Raw genomic sequence first — 24474 nt, forward strand, 5'->3', positions numbered from 1 at the left:
CCTAAAATCAGGCCAGTGCTCCAAGAACATCCCCAAACTCTCTTTCATCTTACATTTTTTTCATTGCCATATAATGTTATTCACCACTTCCTATGTCTAAACAGTGCCGCAACTTAAGAGGTCAGACAAGTAACTAATTACCCTCTCTTCATGAGTGATTTCAGTTCTTTTATAGGTAAAGCCCGAAGCCAGAGAAAATACATCCTCAATGTCATGTACAAATAACCTATTATACAATAATGTATTCTTTATAGGAGTCTAACATGTTTCTCTTTGCATGCAGAGTGATTTCTCAAAGGAGTTTATAACACTACAGTTCTGTAGAAATCTATATGCCTGGCTCTTGTACTAGTGCTGTGTTTACTCCTTGTTTGAATAAACACAGCAGTCCCTGCTCAAAATTAATTACTGTAACTAGACAAATAACTAAAAAATCTGAATGTATATTTCCATTATCTTTACATGTCATTTACTTTAGAATCCTCCACAGCCTTTGGATATGTGGAGAGAAAATGAATGCAAGCCTGCTGTTATTTTTAGATATATATTATCATGATGATTGAGGGCATTTATGGCTGTTTCAAACTAGAAAGCTCATCTCAACCTTCCAAATCTGCGAAAAGCGACTAAAAGGTGTCTGACAATGTTAAAGGTAAATATATGATTTTTAGGGGGAAAAGCTTTGAATATTAATGAACACTCACTACAAATATATTAAAACCTTATGAAATGATAACTCAAATCACAACATTAACAAATTTGTTTGAGTTCTCAGTAATGATAAGAAAGTAGTAATTCCGTCAAAGGCTTTCAGTAAAAGAGAAGAAACAGACATACTCTCTAACCCCAACGTAAAACTACTGTGATGCCACTCCGGATCAACGTATTCTTAGATAACAAAATACCAACGAAGCATGAGATTTGCATCTTCACTTCAGATTTCTCACACAAGAACTTCTCTCCGCCTTATCAATGCGGCAAGCACAATGCTGAGTGGCAGCGCTCACTGGAGTTCTGCTGGAAAACTTAATTGTTCCTGCCCATTTCGAGCAGCAAGTCACGCCTGCAGACTTGTGATAAATTCAACTGCAGAACATGAAAAAAATGGGGATATATGCAAATAAAATATTAACCTACATCTGTAAGAATTAATGTGCCAAATTATATTACCCATATTACACACGTAACTTAATTTTATTTACACTTTAAATCAAATGGCCTGATCAAAAGGAGAAATACACTACCTGCACTTCAAGCAATATGGGTCAGTTTAAACATGCTTAATGTTACCGTGTCCTTAGCAAATTTATTTCTGTCATTTAGATCAAAGGCATGTATTTGCAGCATTTTCTATGCCTCCTCTATAGAGATACAGATACATTACTTTCATAAGAACCTGGTACTAATGCAATTGTAATTGTTCAGAAAAATACTAAAATCACAGAATTTAATTTCGTGAAAGATTCTCTTTAATAAAATATTGCTGTTTTTTTTTCCTTACAACTATGTCATTATTTATTCTTTTCATGCAGTTCATTTCTGAAGTTTCAAAGTGTCTGACAACAACAAAAAAAATCAATTAAAAGCCCAAAGACAACACTGCAGTAACATGAAAAGAAATATAATAAAATTAAATACAAAGTTCTAAATTATTCTAATTAAATTTTTTATAGGTGTCCATAAAAAAAATAAAAAATAATAAAAAGCCTTCAAAGGAAGAAGAAAGGCAACAAAGGGTTTGAAGACTGATATTTGTTTTAATATCTGTAATTAGCTTAATAATTTGGCAATACTTTTGCCTTGCAGGATAATGGCAGCTGTCTATAGAAATTAAGTATGAACTTGCTTAAAACCCCCTTTATTCTTTTAACTATCTGTGCACCAGTTTACAGATCCTTCCCTCTGAAACCGCATTAGCACAGAAATATTTTGTGCTTTTGTGATGCCTTTGATCTACGAATCTCAAATCAAGGTGAACAATCACAATATTCTGCAAAATTAATATTAGTTTTACTTTATAACTGGGGAAACTGAGGCACCACGGTTCCTGTCTTCAGACTTTTGTATATTCCTGAATAAGAATTAGCAGCCAAAGCCGCAGAGGAGCCAAACACCCATAATGGCAGTGATGTATGTATGAGTTATGAAGTCTCGCTATGTCAGCAGCATCAGTCAAGCTGCCCTCACTTCAGCTCCAAAGCCTGCACCTGCCATTCCTCGCTTGGGGTGCCCGCGTTTATAAATGTTAGGCTGCAAGATTTATTCCCTGATTACGTATTATGGCACAGTATCCAGAAACCCGTGCTATGGAGAATTCTTCCATCTCATCTGATGGCCTTCACCGTGACACAAGCTGGGAATCTCACAGATGGTGCATTTGCCATCATTACTTCTAGTGACAGCATCTCAATTTTACAGACCAAGGACCTAAGAACAAAAGAATTAAAGGCTGAACGTAGGACTTATCTATATTCACCTGGCTCAAGATGATGCACTACCCCAGAGATTATGCAGGAATTAGCATAATGAAGCAAACAAATGCTTCAGAGTTATAACTTCCCCTCCAATGCCTCTACAACACTTCCTTTGCTCTGCTGAGTGCTAATACCATCTCAGGGCTGCTGACAAGCGAGCGATAAAGGAAAAGAATAAAACTCTGTCGTAGCATTGCCCGTTCCCTTCACGATCTCTACACACATGATCCCGGGCACAGGGAAACCGGCTGCCTTCCTGGGCTCAGCCAACATGGTTAAACCCTGCCTTGCCTACAGCTGCAGCCAGTACCTGCAGGAGACACCACGTAAGGGTGACTGAGCCTTCACATCAAATACCACCACTTCTGGCAGTCACAGCTGGGAGGATTTCCCCACTTGTCTCTTCTCCATGAAGAACCCATTCACCCGGCACCGAGTCCCACAGTTTTGTTATGAATTTTATGAAAAGAATGCTTGGTTTTGACCTGCTGCTTGAAAACAGAGACGTGGGCTCTCTTCTTTCCCAAGTAAACTGTTGTTCACCCTCACCTGAACGCCCACCTCCTTAATGACATGTTTTTACCGATCTCCTGCTGTGATCCCTCCATTTCTGGTCCCCTCCACGTCCTCTGTCTCACAGAACAGGCACATCCCCATCTATTTGTAACATCCCCCTACGGTAAAACTCTCCGTAAACCTCTGCCTCACCTTTAAACCTGCCATTAATTGCCACAACTGATAATTACCGTGATTAAGAAACACTGTGACTTGAGCAAAAACATCCTCTCTCCTTTCCTAACAGTTCAGCTTCCTCACAGACCTCCCAGAGTTGCCAGCCCCAAGCTCCCCAGCGAGCCCAGCACGCCAAGGTGCCGGGGAAGAGAACCACTCGCAAGATCCCGTCCTGCTTTATTGCACCAGGGACATGGGCCTTGCCACCCCATTGGCCGTGCAGCACTCGGGGTTGAGGCCATCCGACCATGGATGCCCATGGACAGCTCGGATGCAGCCCCTCCTTCGGCTGCTGGGGGGTTTTAATAACATGGACGGGGCCCTGTTGGCCCCGGGGCCGGTGAGTACGCACTGGCACTGCTCGGTGCACTGCCACAGATACAGGCCGCATCTACACCATTACCAAAAGGGAGCACTGGGCAGGATTTCCTTTCACGTTGACCCCCACTTGTTGGAGTGGTTGTAGACAATAAAAGCACAGCCCCACGCAAATGAAACCCCAGATTTGGGGTATTCCTGAGGGAAGCTCTCACAACCTTCTGTGGTCACCCAGCTCAAACACGTGCTATCTGTCGACACTTAACATGCAGAGCCACAACCTGAAAATGCACCACAAAATGAGAGCAGCTTTCCTCCACCTCAGCCCACTGTCAGAATCACATCTTTCCTCTGTTTTGGGCTTAAGGCACTCTACAAATTTTATGTCTCTGTTGTTTTGTTTGTTTTGTTAAATTAAACAACCTATTTAATTATAGTTTAGAAGTTCTACTGGTAGAATGCTCATCCATGTGATAAATCCTACCTTATTTCTTATTACAGATTATGATACTATAATTTCTTAATTTGCATCCTTTGTTCCAGGAAACAGGTCATCACAGACAAGCTATTTCTTCTACTTCTGAACATGAAAATGTAAAATCGCAACCTTTTCCTATGTGTTGTCTTCCCAGGTAACCCTTCATTAAAGCCATGTTTTAGCTCGGCATACGTCCTCACACTTCCTTGCTTATTTGTTAATACTACCTGGCTGATTATCAGGTTTTCAGCTGTTTTCTCAAGTCACACAATGCCTCGTGTGGTTGAATTGAACCGAGAGCTCATTGAATAATGACACTGTGGGTCTTCTGATCAAGCATCATTATAACTTAGCCAGGTTCCATTTAGGAAAGCTAATCACTTTCTCGTTGAAACTTGGGCTTTCGTGAGGTTTTTATGTATTAGTCAGTGTGAACTTTACCCCTATTAGCACGTTTACATTTTCCTTTGTGTTTTTTCCATGCTCGTTGGTTCTTTGCAGGGTTTGATGGCTGCATTGCTCCAGCTAGTGGGAAAAGCACCCATCCTGTTAACCTCTGCAGAAAGAACACTTGTTCAATTTAACTTCAGGCAAGATTTATCTCAATAACTTTGGATAGCTACAACATTGCCATCTGAGTTTGCATTGGTCGGTGGACAGAAAAAGGTACTTCTCAGTCCCTGCAGTCTAATGAAACCACAAGAATAATGCCAAGATCCAGCCACTCAAAATGTAGCCACCTGAAGTTAGCTGGTATCATTCCATTTCATTTACATGTTTTTTAAGACCACTTTCCGCATAAGTTAATGAGGAGATCTAATTCTTTGTCCTGAGCAGCAATGGAGGGATAGCAGTGGGGAGCACAATGTACTGCAGTTTCCCCAGTGCTTACCAGCTCAAGAGCGCCAACCTACAAGCACAAACCAGACTCAATCACTATTCCTTTAGTGTAGACAACAGAAGCATGCTTGCTTGCAGAGGTTTGGTGTGTCATTCTGTCTGTTTCAATGATTTTTCCAGAACATACCATATACCAATGAAAATCTTCCACAGACTTAATTTATAGTGTGGTCTAAAGCATAAAATTGTCCTCTCCGATGAGTTATGATCAAATACGTTGTCAGCCTAAGACAGAGTGAATTGAAGCAGCAGCGTGCTTACTCGAGCCACGAAGATGGAAGTGGTAATAAGAGATAGCGAGGTTTATTATGTGCTCTGGTTCACTGTGCTCAAGTTCAAACAAACATTTAACTCTTCTGTGACTCGATTTACCTTTCTGTAGAAATGAGTATTCACATTTAAAAAAAAAAAAAAAGTTTGGGGAGCTTCACAGCTTGGAATTAAACTTTGCTTTCAAAAGCACAAGAGCTGCTGTTCAGTTCACATCTGGAACTGAAATCAGAGCTCAGCCCTCAAGGTCCATGTAAATAACTCGAGACCCTCAGCTAAAATGAGCTAGGAAAATGCGCATTAATATTTAAACTTGCTGCGTGAGGCATTTTCTGGGACATATTTTCTAATTATTGACATTATCCAAACACACCACATTTCCTCTTTAACAAGGTTTTACTGTGGGATTATCTTGATGGATATGGATAACAGTACTGCTGTGAAGAGTGGTCTTTTAGGCATGCATTCCAGTTCCTGTAAACAACCATAAAGCTCAGGGGTTTATACAACAGGTATTAACTGACTTTGCCTGTTATTAACCAGTGAGGTCAGTATTTTGCTTTATATTTTGTTCAGGAAGGCTTTATGTTTAATTATTCAAAATGTACACCTATTTTATGACTCTGCATTCTTTCTCTTGTTCAAGTTATTGTTGGACAAGCTTACTTCAGTCTTTGTTCACCTTTTCATATTTGAGGAATTCAAAAAATCTTCAGGCTCCAGGAAGGTGAACAGATGATATCTCTACTATAAGGATGAATGTAAGATGCATTTCCAAGTTATTTTTGTGACTAAAAGCTTTCCAGTGAAGTCACCGACTTTATTAAAATAATTTGAAAAATTATATATGCCACATCTTGGACATAGCCCTCACCAGGCTCAAAAGCAGCCATTCACAGCTGCACATGTGTTTAATGCTGTGAACAACACTGTGTGACAGAAGGAAAGGTAAGCGTCACTCTCAAATAAATGACCACAGACAATCCCAAGATTTAAAACATCTTGTACCTTGAGTCCCAGTTTATAACATTCCTCTCACCCCTCTTTCCCCAAAGACCTCTATGAAGGGTATTTTTATTTTTATTTATTTTTTGCATTTGTCAGAAAGCTCAGAAACCTTTTGTACACTTGTCTGGAAGCAAATGTTTCCCAGCACCTTCCCCTACTGTCTAGGCATTTGAAATTTAATGGTACACAGATATTTTTCTTCATGATGACAGAAATATCAGAGGGTTAAAATGAAAAATTTAGAGCTATAACATTAGGCTGAAATAACAGTATTCACTCTGCTTCAAAGCCTGGAGCTTCCAAAAAAACTTGGTGTTTGCATGATAAAAGGAATGAATGCTCAAATGAGAAATTTTACATGTAAATAGGTTTCTTACAAATCACATATGTATATAGCTTATAAAGCATCCCAGAATCTTTATGGTTGTAAAATGTTTAGCTGTTGACCTCACTTCATTCTTCCTAAGGAGAAACAGATGGCTGTAATTGAAATTATATGTGATTTTAAAGTTGTGCCTAATGTATAGACTTTGATACAGCGCTTCATCATTATACAAAAAAAGCCTGGTATTTTTTTCCTCCTTCCTTCCTTCTTTTATTTTTTATTTAAATATATATATGTATTTAAAGTCTGGTCATTGCTACAGGCAAGTGCTTCATTTTGGCACCAATCTTTGCTCTGGAATATGTCCATGCTGCGCTTGGCCCCAACACAGCCCAATGACACTGTCTGCCACCGAGCCGACAACTAACCCCGCACCTAGGCTGCACGTCTCTCTCTCACCTGGGAGCTCCATGACCCAGCTCAGCTCTGCCCCAAGCCAGCCCCGGGCTGAGCCACCCAGCCCCTTGGGCAAAGCGCAATGAGACTCAGTGCCACCATCACCCAGGTCTTAGCTCAGACCAGAGCCGCTCAGCTGGGTCGAACCCAGCCACTGTGACTGCCCTGCTACCATGCTTGAATACGCTGGGGCAGGAGGGTGCCCCTGATATGCTAACTAGAACTGCACAAGTGTTATTTCAGAAGCGCTTTTCCTTCACACAAAGGCAGGGAAACATTTGCTGCTGATGCATTATTACGTGCTCCTGCTTTAAGCTACGTAAATCATTCGAGCCTGTTTGGCAATTAATTAAGAACGCAGCTTGCCTTCACAATGTAAAGAACAGTTAAATAATATCCAGTCAGCACAACTTTTATTAGATTCCTCTACAGGTGATAAATTTCCTTGCTATACCTGGAGAAGAAAACTCTTTCCCATGTGATTAAATCTCGCCTGTCTGTCCCATTCATATTGACCTATGCTCTACAGGATAAGTAAACTCAACAGAAAAATCGTCTTTGACCATATTACAGCATCTTTTTTGGAAGATTCTTCCTTGTACCCTACTGTACTAACACTCTGGCAAGTCTCAGGATATGCTTTAAGATAAGGTTAAACCCTCGGAAATCTTACCTAATCTACTGAGCATTTGCAAATAGCAACATGCACAAAGACAAAAAAAGACCTACCAAGTATGGGAGAAGATATATTTAGCAGAACAAAGTACAGTTCTTGAAAATTAGAGACAAAATTGGAAGTAGCAACATACATTTGATCACTTAAACTCATTTTTAGATGACCCTGTTCATAAGGTTACCCTGAGATCATGTGTCTGGGGTGAACAGTATGTTTTAATAATATCTAAAGAAAATTAACAAGCTTTCCTCTACTTTCCTGCTCAGAAAGCAACTGAAATTTAACCCATGTGTCCTTAATCACATTACTGGGGTACAGGCAGAGCTGTCAGAAATGTTGTTCTCACGTGAACTGCTAGGCTTCTCCTCCCTGTGAGCTTTCTGTAAGGGAGGAAGATTTGGGACCTTTGGGACCAGTTGGGCAACCTGACTCAAAAGAGGAAGTCCTTAAATTCTTCAAATGTTTTAAAGTTATTTTTAACTCAGTACAACTGCATAGGAACCTTCCCCTGCTCCGCTCAAAACCAAACACGGCACTGCAAGCGAAGGAACACTCACAATTATACTTCCCTCTACACCCGATACCTTGCAAGGGTAAATTTTGCTTATGCAGCCTTGGAAAAACACAGCCAGAGAATTACGCAGAGTTGCTGTTATTAGATTTCTATAGGAAGAGTGAGAGAGCTGCTTGTGACTTCACGTCAGAGGCCACCCACATGAAAAGGCTGAGAAAATTATCCTAGAACATGACCACAAAATTTAAATGAAGTGTTACACAAGGGAAAACTGTCCAAACACTTATATAGCATTGAGTTTAAGCACTTCTACACACTCATTCTCTTAAACATCTCCTGCACTGAATACTGCACTCAAACTGAAAATAACAGCAAGGCAATAAAATTTTCCATTGCCCTTTTTGAGAGAGCCAAATGGAGGAGTTTTGCTTTGAATTCTTTCTTCTGCTGCTGAAGTGACAGCCTTTCCTTTTGAGAATCCCCCTTTGAAATTTTCAGGCAATCCTAATTTACAGCATGGTAAATACCTACCTCCTACCTGTCCCAATGCTTATCAAAACCATGAGTTTGTCCACTGACCTCATCACATTACAACAGACTACTCGATAGGTTAACACTTGGCACTGACTTTCCTCAGCAAAGGAATGGATAAAATACTAATGCTTTTGTATGATCAATTATATTGTTATCTTTAGTTATCAGGTTTACTTTCGGGAATATTTTCAGGAGCTAATTCTCGAAATTTTACTACGACTTACTTTAAGAAATATGTGCCCACTTACTGCATTTAAAAGTGAAAATGGGTCCAAAAGTGCAGCACAGAATTCTGCATAAATTAAAAACTGCAGCACCAGAAACTTACAATAATGCAGAAAAAATGTCATTTTCCTGACCAAAGAAACTTTCAGATACACTAAGCTCCTAAACTGGAAGGTATACTTATTTTGCTGTGTAAACTCAAGGAAAAAGAAAACCAACACAAGTCTCCACAAAGCCTTTTACACTTTTGGTCAAACAGCAGTCGTCTTTGCATACGTGCCCTGATTAATGGACACAGTTAGGCCTTCTCATAAAACGCTGCAGGTTTACAGTGCCACGCTGCATGCCGCAAATAGCGGCAGACATCTGAGATTGAGAGATACAGAGTAAATGATAATGCATGGCGAGACTCTCATGACAGCACAAACAAGCGCAGTGCATTCAGAACAGGGGTGGCTGTGTCATACGATGTGATATTTTCCTCAGCTCAGATCATTTCCTCTGGGTTGCCTCAATGCTTGAGCAGATTTTTATCTGAATTAGGGAAAGAAATGCCACTTGTTCTGGCTATGACCCTTCTCTTTTTTGCCAGGTTTTGATGTCCCTTCTGCAAGGATACTAACTGCAGCGGACTCCCTGCCTTAGGACACAGAGAAGAGAGGTGAAATATGACAAGAAAGATGCCTACATCCTCACCCACAGGAAGTGATGCTCTCACTTCAGCCTGGTAAAAACTCTTCTGCTTGACTGCAGATTTATGGCTTTGCATAATAGATCTTGGAATAAAGGGCAAAACGTATCTGTTAGGTTTGGCTTAATTGTTTCAAAGGTAGCTACTTTGAAAATACAGTTTGGGAGTAGTCACACTGCATTCCTAACTTCAGTGAAATAGTAAATAAATAAATAAATAAATAAATAAATAAAAGCCCTAATCATGCCGGTAACTTCCTGTTTTTAAAGTGGCTACTTCTTATTTTTCCACATCATTTTTACTGTTTTTAGTTTCACAATACTTCACATGAAAAGAAGCTTTCTCCCTTTGCAGCCCAGCAATTACAGTGGGCTGTAAGAGGCTCAGATTCAAATCTAATCTCTCCCTGAATTAAAACAAGCATTTAGGAAAATACCTTCCACACAAAGCAATAAAGTATTGTGTGCTGGGGCCCCCTCAGTCTCTCATTTTTTCTATTAGGCACTTAAACATTCATTAATGCAGGAACCTGGGCATCCCCAGAGAGCGTTCTAAGCAGCGGGCTACAGAGTTACTTTTTGTGTTGCTGACCAAAATAGATGCTTAAGCATTTTATACATAGTGGAGCTGTTCCAACAGAAAAGCATGACATTCTGTAATAGCACAGAGCTCCACAGTTAGGCCACTTTCTTCCAAGTTAGGGGAGAAAAAAAAAGCACATCTTAAAACCGGTAGAGATTTGTACTGGTCCTGATCCAACACACATAAGAAAGCTGCAGCACCTGTTCTGCGATAGCAGCTCTACCCTCCTGCAAATATAGCTTTTGCTTTTATCTAAAATGTCTGCAAATGCAGTTTTGGTTGAAAAAAGCACGTTTCTTTGATTAGCTGGAAAAAAGGGGGAAGGAAGGGAAGAGATCTGTTTCTTGTCAACTGGAACCATTTTTATTTATGTTTTAGTTGGTCACTGAACTGACAAATCAATTTATCGTGCAGCCCAAGTGCAGATATCCTGCCCTGAAGTCAAAGCAAGCTGCACACATGTGGGCAAAATTTGGCCTTTGCTTTTTTTGCTGGGGAGTCTGGCTGCTATTGTAGGCAGGGAGGATTCCATGGCAGAGAATGCCAATGGGCAAATGAAAAAGAGAGAAGCTTTATACAGATTAACAGATTACAGTTTCTCTGCAAGATATAATTAAAAGAGAAGGAAGCTTAACTTCTCTAATTCCTAAAATGGAATAAATCAGAGCAAAATATCTTGTATTTTTATTTTCATAAAAGTAAGTATATGTGTTTCACAAAGCATTGTATTAGTACCCATTTATTCCAGCAGTAACAAAGCAGATGTATCCATTAACAAACACCTGCTGAGATAAGCACTTTGCACTGTACTAATTCATACCGCTATCTATTATATATTGCTTTTTATAATTTCATCTAACTTCTTAATTCATAATCATGCAACAATTAAGAGGTAATGTAACCAAGAGGTGGAAATGTGGTAATTTTCTGCAACCTAAAGCAAAACATAAATCCCTGTAGCAGATTTACTTCTTCGCCATGTTACTGCGACCAGTCTGAACCTATACAGAATTACTACTAGGTACTTCCTGGTGGTAAGTAGGAAAAATTTTCTGCTTGCTATTTAAATCCCCTATCATAACTGACCAAAACTGGAGGTTTCTGGGGAGCACGTGGACTGCTTCTGGATTAAGCTTCTCTGAACGTGTTGAATAAAAGGATGCAACAGAAGTAGCACCAGTAATGCAGAGAAGCCCCTATCCACTGGGATACCTTGGGGCTGGACAGCATTATCACGTGGCCACAGTGCTTGATGGACCAAAGATCTCTGGAAGGTTTTTGGGAAACCACTGGCACACACTCTTGGTAAACGCAGCTTGGTATCACCCCTGAAGCAACACAGTGCATACATGATCAAATCTACAAGCTTCCCACCTCTCTCCAGCTGAGGAATCCTTGGCGGGGCTGTGAGGGCAGCCTCTGCCTCCATCTCTCCTGGAGCCCTTGGGTTTAGTGACCCAGTGGCCACATCTATCTGTCGCATTGGACTCGAAGAGTTCTTGCACTGCAGGATTTCAACAATCAAAAGGCAAGAAAGTACAAGTACATTCACCTAGCCTGACCTCCACTCTGTAAAATTCCCCTAAATTCTGCAAATTTCTGCATCAAACCAAGATATTCCAGTTCAACTGCTGTGTCTTTTAGGGGGATATGCAGACTTAATTTCAGGGTTCCAGTGACAAATAACCAACCACCACCTTTTAAGACATATTCTTTCAAATATGAATTAGGCTCATTTAAATACATATAACTTATTTTTACCTGATTTTTTTCTACCAAACGTAAAATCTACCCAGTCCACTCATAGTATAGTTCATTTGAATACAACCTACTCTTCCATTTGAATGAAAAGATAAATCACACAGAGAAGAAAAAAAAAAAAGTAAATTAAATAAGAACATGACCAATTCCTTTCTTTGGAACCGGCTGAACACTCTGTCCTCCACTGATCCTCACCTATTTTTAAACATGAATTTTGTGAGGAGTCAATCTGACACTAGAAGTTATTTTTGTATCCCTAGAGTGGAGGAATTGTAAATATTCAAGAAAAAATTATCAGGAATCATCAGTAAGATGATCTAACCACAGAGTTTGAAATCTGCATCTAGCTGTAGGTTTGATTTCTCAGAAACTGAAGAGGTACAGATATGACTTTCTATTTTAGATCCACTGATCATATACAGAGAGAGGTTTAAGAGCTAATATTCTTGGCTCATTTCTGCTCAAACATTCACTGCAGAAAAAGATGAAAACAGGAACCATCAGACCATCCTTCACCTTCCTGCTCTTGACCCTGAACTTTCTTGCAAGGAATAGGACCTGTAGGATGTTTCTCTCTCACCACTCCAAAGCAGTTTATCCTGTGTTTAGTTAAGAAGACCATTTGAGACTCTACAGAACAAAGCAACTGGTGCTGATGTGGTGACCACACGGCTGCCAAAGGTTTTCACGTGGGCCATTTTTCCATTTGGCAGCCACCCCTCATGTTCTTCATGCACCATTTTTCCAGCTCTCCCTCTTCTCTACTCACCGTGCCCTCTCTTTTTACAGTCCTTCTCTTCCCCTTATTATGACTAATGAATCCTCCTTGAAAAATTTATGAAAACTTTTTAAAAAACTGAAAACTCCCTAATCCCTGAAAGACATCTTCCCCAGTAAAGAGGAGAATAAAACACCGCACTATAGATAACAAAGTCCCAGGGTACAATTATAATATCTGTGCTCAATGTATTTGTCTTTCCTTTTCGTTCCGTCCCTGCCTTCATACTCCATTCACACTGCTTAGTTAGATACTATTGCTTTGTCGTCTTACTGTATAAGGGTAGTTCTTGTTCCCCATCTATCCTTAAAACACATCTATAGTGATTAAATAAATAAGCAAGTATATTAAATAAAACATATCTTTTGAATTCTGTCTCTATCCCTGTGTTAACCCCCATGCTATGCATATCCTTATCCTATCAAAATTTGTGAAAAAATTCATGTATAAGACCAAATGAGTGCTTCCACTATGGATATAAATCAATTTATGTAATTCCATTGCAGGGTTTAATTTTATGGTAAATTTGAACTCTATAATAAAGAATGTTAAACTCGATATTTCTTTTTTCACCTCATGCTTCCATCAGTAATAAAAATCTGTTTCATAACAAGTAATTATGAACAGAGCATATGCATAGAAGACATTCCATCTATAGCAAAAAATACTGATGTTTGCAAAACGAGAACATCACATTTGGGGAAAAAAATCACCACGCTGTAACCAAGACCCTTGCATGACATTCCCATGCTTAGGTTCAAACACCTTCATTAAGTGACTGCAATCTTCTATGTTGCTGTAACAGTGAAATCCAAATACCTGAACTACCACACTTGATAATGCTGTCATGCATATGTAAAAATGCAAGAATGGTCAAAAGAAAAGAAGCTGAAACTCAAAGCTCTACCAGAACTTCATTTCACCCAAAGTGACCAGTATCTGCTGCTCCTGGGGGATCCCATCAAAAGCAGAGGCCCACAGACATGATCAAGCACTGGAGTGGGGTGGCTGGAGCACTGATGGCTGGTGCTTAGCGCAGCTGATGCTGGAGCTCCAGCGACCAAGGAAAATCAGCAGCGAGCTCACCTGATGGGCAGTTCATAGCAAAACTCACAGGTAGCTGCACTGAAGCAAAAGCAGCAGGGGATGAGCACAAAACAAAGATGCTATAATCTGCAATCAACCAGAAAAATGTGGCAACAAACAAGAGCAGTTTTAGAAACAAGCCTAAAGCCGAAGCAGACAACACATTATGGAACAGCACAAAGCACAGGCGGCTCCTCACACCCCACAAGGCAGGCAGGAGCTAGCAACGGGTTTCAAGCAGCTGGTTACAAACAAACCAAAATGTAGAACCCATTCAGCAAATAGAAATTTTCTTTTGGAAGGAGCCCTATTTCTTTCCTTTAGTCATATATTTTACACTTGTCCTAGTACTGTCGGATGGAGATTGAAAATTGTCAAACTCCTCCTCTCTCCAACAGAGGAAATGACAGAACCAAGCTGGTGAGTGCAGCTGCCCCGTTTGGCAAAACGGAATTGGAGTTAACTAACGAGGAATGGGGAATTCAAGCCCCTGCCTATATGAAGAGGCATATCCATTGGAGGCATTCCCCATTCTCCCTATGGACACTCTGAAACTGCAGAGAGCAATGCTCAGCTGGGGCAGCTGCAGCACTTTGGCCACCTTAGCCAGAAAGGGAGCATGGAATCCCTGATCCAAAAGCTGACATGAGAGCTGAGGCTGTCCTTAACGCAGAGACTGGAACCCTCACGTGAAGGCAAAGCATTAAACCTTGTGTTCGCATATATTTTCTCTCTGGCCCACTGAATCACAAATTATTTTCTATCTAAAACAACCAAGATATATGAGGTTAAGGAAACTCCTTGTATGTCAGAAGAGATTCTGAATTAGCTCAGGTCCAAAGTAATGTGGGTGAATGCTTTAACTGTAAAGCAAGTGCATGCACAGGGAAACTTTCATATCGTCAGCCCTTTAGCTTACTTCCTTAAATCTAAGGAACTTTATTTTTATTTTTTTTTAATCAACCTCTATTGAGTGTTCTTGAGACCAGCAAGCTAGGCAGAACATGAAGGAGAGGAGGTGGTGTTCTGCTTCTCAGATATCTGCCATGACACGTGGCAGAGGAGAGGTGGCTATTTCACCCCACACGTACATGACAGCCGGGCTCACCCCTTCCTGCATGTCTCCAGGAACAGAGAAAAGACCTGAGGGAAGTGGAGACACTGCTACTGCTGGCCTTTAACTTAGGCCTCGGCATTGCTCCCTCCTTATCTGAACAGACAAGTCTTTATGAAGGCAGAGCTCACACATATCTCTGGGATCTGAAAGACGCTCTTCCTATATGGCAAAATTTGCCAGTTACCTTGTTATCTTTGACATAAAAGTACACATTTTTACCTTACATATGGGATGTTCTACCATTATCAGTGAGCTAGGAAGAGCCGTTAAGGAGGTCTCTGTAATCAATAAGCTGCCTGCATGCAACACTTCATCGCACCATTGCAAGCTCAGGGAGCACCTTAATCAGAATTTAACTCTCTGCTTTGAATCTTCTATGGGACAAGAAGAATCAGTTTAAGCTTCTGGACTCTTCCCAAGGCACAGCAGTAGACTGAGGATGGAGAGTGAATATCACCTGTGCATACTCCAAGGCCATCAGTGCCCCGTGGGAATTCAGAGAGCACGGCTGGGCAGCCTGGGCCATGGCTTCTCACTGAGGAAGAATTACTGAAAAAAAAAAAAAAAAGAATCTGATTTTTTGCATTTAACCATGTTATGATGATTTTTATGCCAGATTCTTTCTGTGTTAACCACAGCAGCGTGCTATGTATGCTATCCACGCTGAATTTCTTAATATGTTTTGAATACAGAGATTCCACTTACTACTTCAAAAAATTAACTGTTAGTAGTGGTTATTCTGTAACAAACTGCCAAGTGACGCAATTAAAGAGAATTTCACTGCGGCATCATCTCTCCTTTAAAAAAAAAGTGTGGGGTGAGAGAGAAAGAGAGATGCCGTAAGTTCAGAAGCAAAACACTGTTATTATTCTGAAGCGGGAATGACATCCTTGCATTAACACAGTATGAAATCATAGTAGCAATTTTCATGCCATATTATTTCGTTTTTGTCAGGTCACTGATTTTCAATTTCATCAATACTACATAAAACTAAGGAAGATAATAGAATAAAAAGCATCCATTTGGACTCCACTACTGAAGCAAGAGCCTGCTGCTGCTTCTGTGAATTTAAACCAACTGATCCACCCACAGAAAATATGGGTTACTGTTGTCCTGGGATAACAAGTAAATCAAACTCAGAGGTTACAGAAAAGGCAATATACCAAAGAAAAACTGATATAATTCTGAGTAAGTGTACCTTACCACAGTTTATAAATTCATCTTTACATTCTTCTAATACGTAACAAAGTAACCCAGAGAACATATGAAGCAAAAAACCAGAGTGCAATTTGTTTACACAGTCATCTGAACCCATGTTCTTAACTTTTCCCAAAAACTATTCATCTAAAGTGAAATTAAATCTGGGGTGATTTAAGTGATAATGTACTGATTCCAATCTTTCAGCTGCCTTTCTGTATTTTCACTATATCATCACAACTGACCTAAGGGCTCCCAGTCCACGAGATACAACATACTGAAGATATACATAAGCCATTGTCAAAGTAATCCTGCAAAGACACCACTGGGGAGGACTATAGCTCAAGAGGAAAAGCTCATAAGACTGCACCTGGGTAGTAAAGAAGCCACTGGAGATGCACCTCTCCAGTCAGAGGCATTCAGGCTGGAGAGGGAAGAAGGAAGAACAAAGAAAGAGCAGCCATTGCTTACAAAATACCCAAGCAAGCTTGAAGTTGGGCACCTTGGATGTGAAGTACGTCAACGTTTGCTTCTGTATCTCATGGCTGCGCCACCACTCTCCTTGTCTGAAGCTCTACACATTGCCTCAACCCAACCAAGAGAACCGTTCTCATACAAAGTAACCAGACCTCCAGGTTTCCTCTCGGGCATACGCCTGTGCAGATCAGAGATGCCCTTGCAAGGACAAACGCCCGACTTGTTTCTTCAGAGCTGACTGGAAGCCCCTACAGACTTCCAGCAGTGGCGGGTAGTGGTGGCAGCGGGAGGGATGCAGCCAGTCCTCCTGCCTTTATTCTCTGTTTGCATCCACAGCAGGTGTCCCTCACTGACTCTAAGATGTGGGGTTTGGGTGTCCTTCCCAAATCTCTCACCCAGCTAATACTTTGGCCACATGGAGTCCGTGGGGAATGTCACCTGGTGCTCTCATGCCCCAATACGCTTGTTTAGGAACAAAAGAGACTGAAATAGGTTGGCTGGAAAGGACCTAAAGCTCAGTCTGGCCAAGCCCCTCACCTGGATGTGTGAAGAACCAGGCCACGCTACACAACCTACCCACCCACAGTTTAGGTAAGCTCCCAGGATGACAACAATACGTCTATTTTCCTCTGTAAGAGTTTACACATGGGCAAGTGCTGTTATGTGCTCCATTGCCCTGCCAATACAGGCAGTCATGTATTTGCCTGTGAAAATACTGTGGATTAAAATGGACACTCCATGATTTTTTATAAAGCTTGATTCTTCCCATCTCTATTTGAAAATAATTAGTCCTTCTCCAACTCTGGATGATTAAAATGTAACTAACACCACACTTATTTTACATGATCAATGTCGGTATAATGAATAGCACATGAATTAATAATGTCTAGCCACTTTTTCTAATTGTTTCCTAATGTTCTGTTATTATATATTCATTTGATATTCACTGTAATGCTAGTTATCACCATTTTTTTCATTTGTTCCATAAAATCATGTAGTTTGCCTTTACTTTCTGCAAAAGAATTACAACAGTGAAGAACGGTCACCCGATTTCTCTATCATTCTCATGTTTCCAGAAGATGCACAGTCACTCACAGACGGTGTTTGTTTGAAAACAAACCAGCAAGCAAACAGCACTTTGCACAGGGTAAATGCTCACTTGGGGAACCGGGTCTCTTGAACAGGATGGTCAGTCACTGCCCAGAGGTCTAAAGGAGTCTCTATTACAGCATCTTCAACCAGATTGGGTTAGATTCCCCTAAAAAACCCTTCTCTCCATCTCTTATAATCTATCTGGCTGCTGGGCTTGTGCGACCACTCCAGGACAGGCATTATCCATCACTGCTGGTTGTCTCAACACACAAAACGTATCCTGTCTACCTTAACTAGACAAAACCACTGTTCTACGTAGCCATTTCTGCATCCACAGGAACAGTTTCTACTGACTGCTCCCAAGGGTCTCATCTACATGTAATGTTTGACCCTGCAGGAGGAACCCCCAGGAGAGCCGGCTGGAGCAGCCCAGTTCCCACCCAGCACACAGGCAGAGCCCGTCCAAAGGTCCAGGCACAGCCAGAGGTACAGGATGGTCCAAAATTCCCAACCGGAGCCCTCCTACACCACACCAAGTACTTCAATGGGGGGTCTGGGAGTTCAATCAGTCACCTTGCCTCAAGCTGACCCATCATCCCAATTCTGCTGGGCACAGAAGGGAAGCTCCTGTGGCACCCAGGGAAATGGCGACTCCACTGCCCCAAGGGGGCACGCAGCACCGTGCTGACACCCAGCCACACCACAGCCACCACCACGGTTCAAAGTTGAATTTCATCCCTACATCCCACTTGTAACTTCAGTACCATAAGCTCTTGTCACAAACCTCTCAAATCTGGAAATCTGGTATTCACTCTTTGATGCTTTTTTTTTTCCTGGATATACTGAAACTAACAGCTGAACGCCCCACATCTGCATTAGGAATTTACTGTCATCGCTGATCTCTGGTTAACATCCCTGAAGCCTCTCTTTCCTGTTGGCAAGCAATGAGCAGTATAATGTCACCGAGAGAGACTAAATGAGCACATACTTCTGGTGCAAATGTACAGATATCCTATCCTGCACCATCATCGCCCATTCCCAGAGAATCTTGAAAGCCATTATTTGAGTCAAAATCAAAAATCACGCCAATTCCAGTGCATCTGTTCACAACTGCTTATGTCCCTGAGAACTGACTTTTTCTCACTCCCATGGCATTCCAATTTTCTAGGTTGCATCAGCCTTCTTCTTATGAGGTTCCTCTACTCATCTGTTCTTTGATTGGGAGGAGCCATCAAAAGGAAATCATATTAGATTGGTCACAGATTCACTAACTTGCCATTAAGCAAGACAAAACATTCTAATTACATGTATTACTATACACACACACAGGAGAAAAAACGAAATGGGCTGTGTAGGAACACATTCTTTTAAAGCATGGCACCTGAATGTGGTGGCAGTAAGCAGTGCTGTATTCAAAGGAGTGTGTACGAGTACTGGTTTCAGTTGTTATTAGGTTTTGTTTGGCTTGATCGTAATTCCAAGCACAGAATCAACTAAGACAGACTGCTCGAGACAATACCACAGACTATTTTCTTATTATACACAAGAAAAAAAAAATGCATTTTGTGGCTATTAACACTCAGTGAAAAAGCTCACAAAATATAAAATATGATGCAGGATGACTCTAGACTTGGTTTTGTGCCCTCATCTATGTCTCCAAAACATCTTATCATGCAAAATAAGAAAAGTACTTCACATCAATATTTTATTGAAATTCTTTCAGAGAAGACTTATATACATTATATTTTCAAGATGAGATGCAGACTATTTTAGTAGCAGGAGAGAGCAATATATTGGATAATAGCTGACATTTGACTCCCAGGGATTTTGTTTTATGAATCAAAATTCATTTAGTGATAGTAAAGTAGAGGAGTGTGGCTAAGAAATCGATAGAAATGTTCTGTATTCTAGTTATGGAACATAGAGATAACCCTAAGTCAACATTAATGATGCTGGGCTGTGTAAACATTGACAAAGCCAAAGAAATGATTTTAAATAATAGACTTCAACAAGCAGATATCAACAAGCTGTATTAATGGAGATTGCTGCCATACTTTATGGTGGCTTTAATTTATTCAGAATGTGGAAATGATCAGTGGCATCGAATTGATAGCTGTAGCATGATGTAATTTGAACAAATTTTTCAAATGACTTTACAATGGTCATCTCCTCCTTTCCTCTAACAGCTGTGAAGTAACAAAATCTCTTTTTAAATGCATAACATTTATTTACTGGCTCACCCCAGCTCATGCCAGTTGCCAAAGATGGTTTTGTTTTTTATTTTCCTTATTACCAATGAACACACTAAGATGACACTACTGAATTTAAGCATCCCATGCATTAATAAATCAGGTAAACATCCAAAAAAGAAGTAGAGCAGGGATCTTGTATTTCCTGACTATCCTTAATGTGGCTGCTATTGGAGGAGACTGTTTATGTTCAAAGAAAGAAACATCAAAACAGAAAAGAGGGATGAAGATGTGAGCTGTCTATTCTATATACGTCTGATTTAACCCATCTTCTCAGCTCAGAAAGAACTGCCAGTCACGACTGACCCAAGGAAAGAGGTAAAACAAAAGGAGGGGAAAAGAGTCTTTAACAAATATATCTCCAACAAAAACAAAGAAGCAATATCAAAAGTAATGCGGATAAAGAGCAGGATACATTCCAAGTAAATATATCAAATATTAATTCTAGGAACAACTATTCTTCAATTTAAACATTTTTGTTTCTGAACCCCAGAAGCCTAATCCAACTCTTTGATTAGGCTTCAAATACAAACAACAACAAGAAATAATCTATTGCTGTTCTGTTTTTACTTTAGGGAGTTTATTTTTATTAACTCTTCGCCTCTTTGGATATCACAACTAATTTTTCCCTGATTTAACTAGCTGCTTGAAATCAGAGGCATTCGTGAGATCTGTGAGCTAACGCTTTAGAGCATCCCCCTAATTTTCAGTTTATTCAAAAACAATTCCATTTTACTGCTCTAAACGATCGAGTGTACAGCAAAGAAAGCTGTCAGATATACCTACAAATATGCAGTGCAGGACTCTGCAATATACGTCTTTTTTCCTTAAATCTAGCAGAAATCAAAGGTTAATAGTGAATCGTTTGTAAAATGTGGCAAAAAAAGCCATTACTACTGTGCATGACAGTAACTATGTGAAATTAATTAGAAGTTTCAGCCAATGTCACAAAGGCAAGAATAAATACACATTTTGGGTCATCATTTATTTACTGAATCTTCCAATACTTGTGAGCAAGCATTACTAACAAGGCCCTAGCTCCTACACTTCTGAGGGAGGAGCTGGAGGGGGGGAGCAGATATCTACCTCTCATGGTTATAAAGACAGGCTCAAACATGCAACTTTAATGTGCCTCCAAAGACACAAATGAGAAAGAAAATAAAGAAAAGACATTCTGGATTCTTTTTTATTTCATCTTTTAAGCAAAACTCCTGATTCCTGTACGTTTAACGTAAGCAATACCGTATATTCAAAGTGTCAGTAAGGAAAATCTTTGCCAGCAGGATCAACACAAGGAGAATAAAGAATAAAAACACCCTGACAAAAGAAGGTGTCTTCTCTCCCCTTAGTTTGATTTCTTACTAAGAAATCAAAATATGCTTATTACTCTCTATTGGGAAATGCATATCAGTTCCACCTTTATTTTATTAATATTTACTTAGCTGAATACCTAGCACTGCTAATCCATATTTTATGAATATCCGTACACACACACACGGAAATTGTTTCCCTTGTAACACAAAAGAACTTTTTCTCTTGGTGAGCATCTGTGGTTTTTTTTTGAACAGGGAGAATGAGTGAAAGTGGAGAAGTTCTTAAGACTGCTTGCAAGCCATGGATTTTTTTTTTCATCGCGTACCGTTTGAGCAGAAAAGGAGAGAAACTTTTCCTTTTGTCCTTCATTATGCCCTTACCTACGTTATCTTTACTGAATAGTAATACATTCCATAAAGATAACCTAATTGTTTTTAGGAGAATAAGCAGCAAAAAACCTCAGCAACCATGAATAAAAATGCTTCCATATTCACAACCATCATCGTCAGGTATTTTTACATCTGCTATTTTCCTTTGCAAGGGTGTGGGGAGAAGCATTGGGAGTATTTTCTGTTCACTTCGGAGAGAATAACTCAATATATGTGTTTCAGAAACCATTTCTCAGGATCTTTCAATTCTATTTATTTCAAATACCAGTGCCTCAAGAGTAATAAATATACAACTGCCTGGGGACAAAACAAAGTGTTTAATCTTGATGCAAGAGGTTGCACAGTTGTTAAACAACAGAACCTTAGAATTTGTTTCTTTTAGACACAAGGAGAGAAGAATTTGATTCAGGATACTTTCTGATACCCAGATGAATTAAGAAACTTAGGCTGATTTTAGCAGTAAAGACAGATTAAATGAATGTTTTGTGCATTTTTTTATGCCGACCTTACAAACAGTTATTCAGCAAAAGGCAGATCATACAGGAAAAATCAGTCTATTTTGCAATAGGGCTATGCATAGACACTAACGTTCACATTTTTTCACTCTAGTTTGGGAAAATATGAACATTAATAGTTCCTTTACAAAAGCCTGATTACTAAACCGTTGCAGTGTACCACCACCATAAGCAAATCTAGATGTTCTTGCTTTGTTCAGCTCAAAGAAACATGCTGCTTTTTGAATTGTTGCTTAGTTCTGCCTTATTTGTATTCATGTATTCAGGATTACCCTAAAGTAAGTAACTCTTTCTGGAGTATTATAGTGATTTAAACAAAACATATCTTTGATCTTCATTGGAAGTGAGATCATTCATCTTCAAATGGAGAAGACCGTTTCACAAGACAGGACAAGCACCTATGCTTTGGCTTAAGAGATGTCTTTAGAAGCGTTAACATTATGTCTAGTCATCTCAGAAGACAACTTTGGTCTCAATAAAATAGCTATGCTAACCACAGATAGCAAAGGCATTAAAGATTACTAAAATGGCAACGTTATAGTTTGGCTGGGTAGAAACATCTCAAATGATTTCTCTAATTGTATTCTGGGCATCTGAACAATCTGTAGAACTTTTTTTTTCTCTATGGGAAGCAGATTTCAACCCTACTTTTTCTGATTCACTGCTTTAACTGTAGACAACACACTATTTGGTATAGCAAGACAGCAGTGCCCAAGCCTGATAGAAATGATGGCCTGTAAGATCCTGCACAACGATACCAGACAGTCAGGCATCCCTGCTCTGTGTCCAGCCCACAAACTGGAAACCCAGGTTCTGTCCAGCAGACAAAGAAGTCAGCAACTACCTCATCTGGGAAAAAAACTGTACTGATGAAATCCAATAAATTTATTTCAATGTGACATAATGAGTCACAAGAATATACTTTGTTTTTAAACAGAAATATGTTTTGTTTTGTGTTTTTTTCCCCTAGTAAGGATGCCTAATTGCAACACTTAAGCAACTAAAGCTAAAAAGAACATTCATTATGATGTTCCTAACATAAGGCTTTTATATTCAAGCCAATCTTAGGTTTTCAATTCAACCATTACAAAAAATGGTACAGAACCTCTGATGAGACAATAGGGAGGCTATACATAATCCTTTAAAGACAGATTAATGAATTCCATCGTAATGGTAATGTAGGCTTACAGAAATGAAAATAAATAAATAAAATAAAATAGAAACCTGAGAGCTTCAACTTCAGCATGCAAAGACGAGAATAGTTTCTACTTAAAGAAGACAGTATGACACAAGGCACCTAAATACTAGGACTGAGTATTCCTTACCTCCCTTACAGACAAAGATTTGGTCTTCATGTTATAGTGCACTGCTGAATGAGTACAGAAAACAAAGCTTCTCATTCATATGAAATATACTCCCAGGACCAAAATGGGAATATAGCAGTACAAAGACTCTGGTTTTGTTCTACATCCACCTAAACTGTAACTATTTGTTAGAAAATTTCTGTATAAAAAGACTGGTATTAGATAGTGCAGTTTTGGAAAACTATTATTATGAAACAAAAAGTTTTCCTTTTGTAACAATGTGTGTGTGTCTATCTATATATAGTAGAGAAAAAAGTCATCAAAATGGCCTTTTATTTTATATTGGTAAAAAAAATCAAAAAAAAAATTAAAAACTCCTCTGGAAGTCAAAGGTAGATGATAAATAACCTTTAGAATAAGGACAAGTTGTAGATTGTGAAACTACCATGATTCAGGGGAAAACAAGCAAACAAAAAAAGAAACAACATGCAGCACAAGATATTTTTTTACAGGGTAGCAGCACTACTACTAGCACAGTATCAGCATCTCCATCCAGTCCAGAAGAAAATCAGCAGATGATCTTTAGCAGTAACACAGGCAGGTATAGACTGTCAAAGAGCAAGTACAACTGCATTACGTCACGAAACAATGATAGAAACTGGTCTTACTTGGAAGTGATGCAAGTGTAAATCCAGACTTACCCTCAGTTTTTCAAGCTATGACATTCTCAGCATCATATAACCACCAAGCACTCAAATCCTAGAATAATTTCTGATATTGTGCTAGGTCCGTATCATCAGTGAAATACATAATTATATCGCACTTTCTACATTTTCAATGTAAGAGGTAACATGAGAGAACATCTGGACGGAGACTTTACATACATGAACTCGAATTCCCTGTGACTGTGCACCAGCAGGACTGGCACTACTCCAGATTACAGCCTTTGCACAGCTGTGTAGGCTTTTCTGCACCACCACAAGAAGGAACCACCAGGCACCCTCCTCTGCAT

The 24474-nt window shown here is 39.7% G+C and overlaps 1 protein-coding gene across 12 annotated transcripts in view; it reads right to left on the reverse strand.

Moving 5' to 3' along the window:
• Positions 1–24474, reverse strand: part of LOC308194891 (uncharacterized protein) — a 709819-nt gene that overhangs the window by 600256 nt on the left and 85089 nt on the right. For 6 of the 12 annotated variants that reach the window (XR_013951015.1, XR_013951016.1, XR_013951017.1 and 3 more), the window contains one exon: positions 1–24474. This exon is cut by the window's right edge and continues 7207 nt beyond it. The exons of the other annotated variants lie outside the window; for them this stretch is intronic. The gene's annotated coding sequence lies outside the window, so the exon portion shown is untranslated. 12 annotated transcript variants of the gene reach the window in all.

Source organism: Anser brachyrhynchus (genome assembly GCF_964034855.1).
Source record: "Anser brachyrhynchus genome assembly, chromosome: 4".
Lineage (NCBI taxonomy): Eukaryota > Metazoa > Chordata > Aves > Anseriformes > Anatidae > Anser > Anser brachyrhynchus.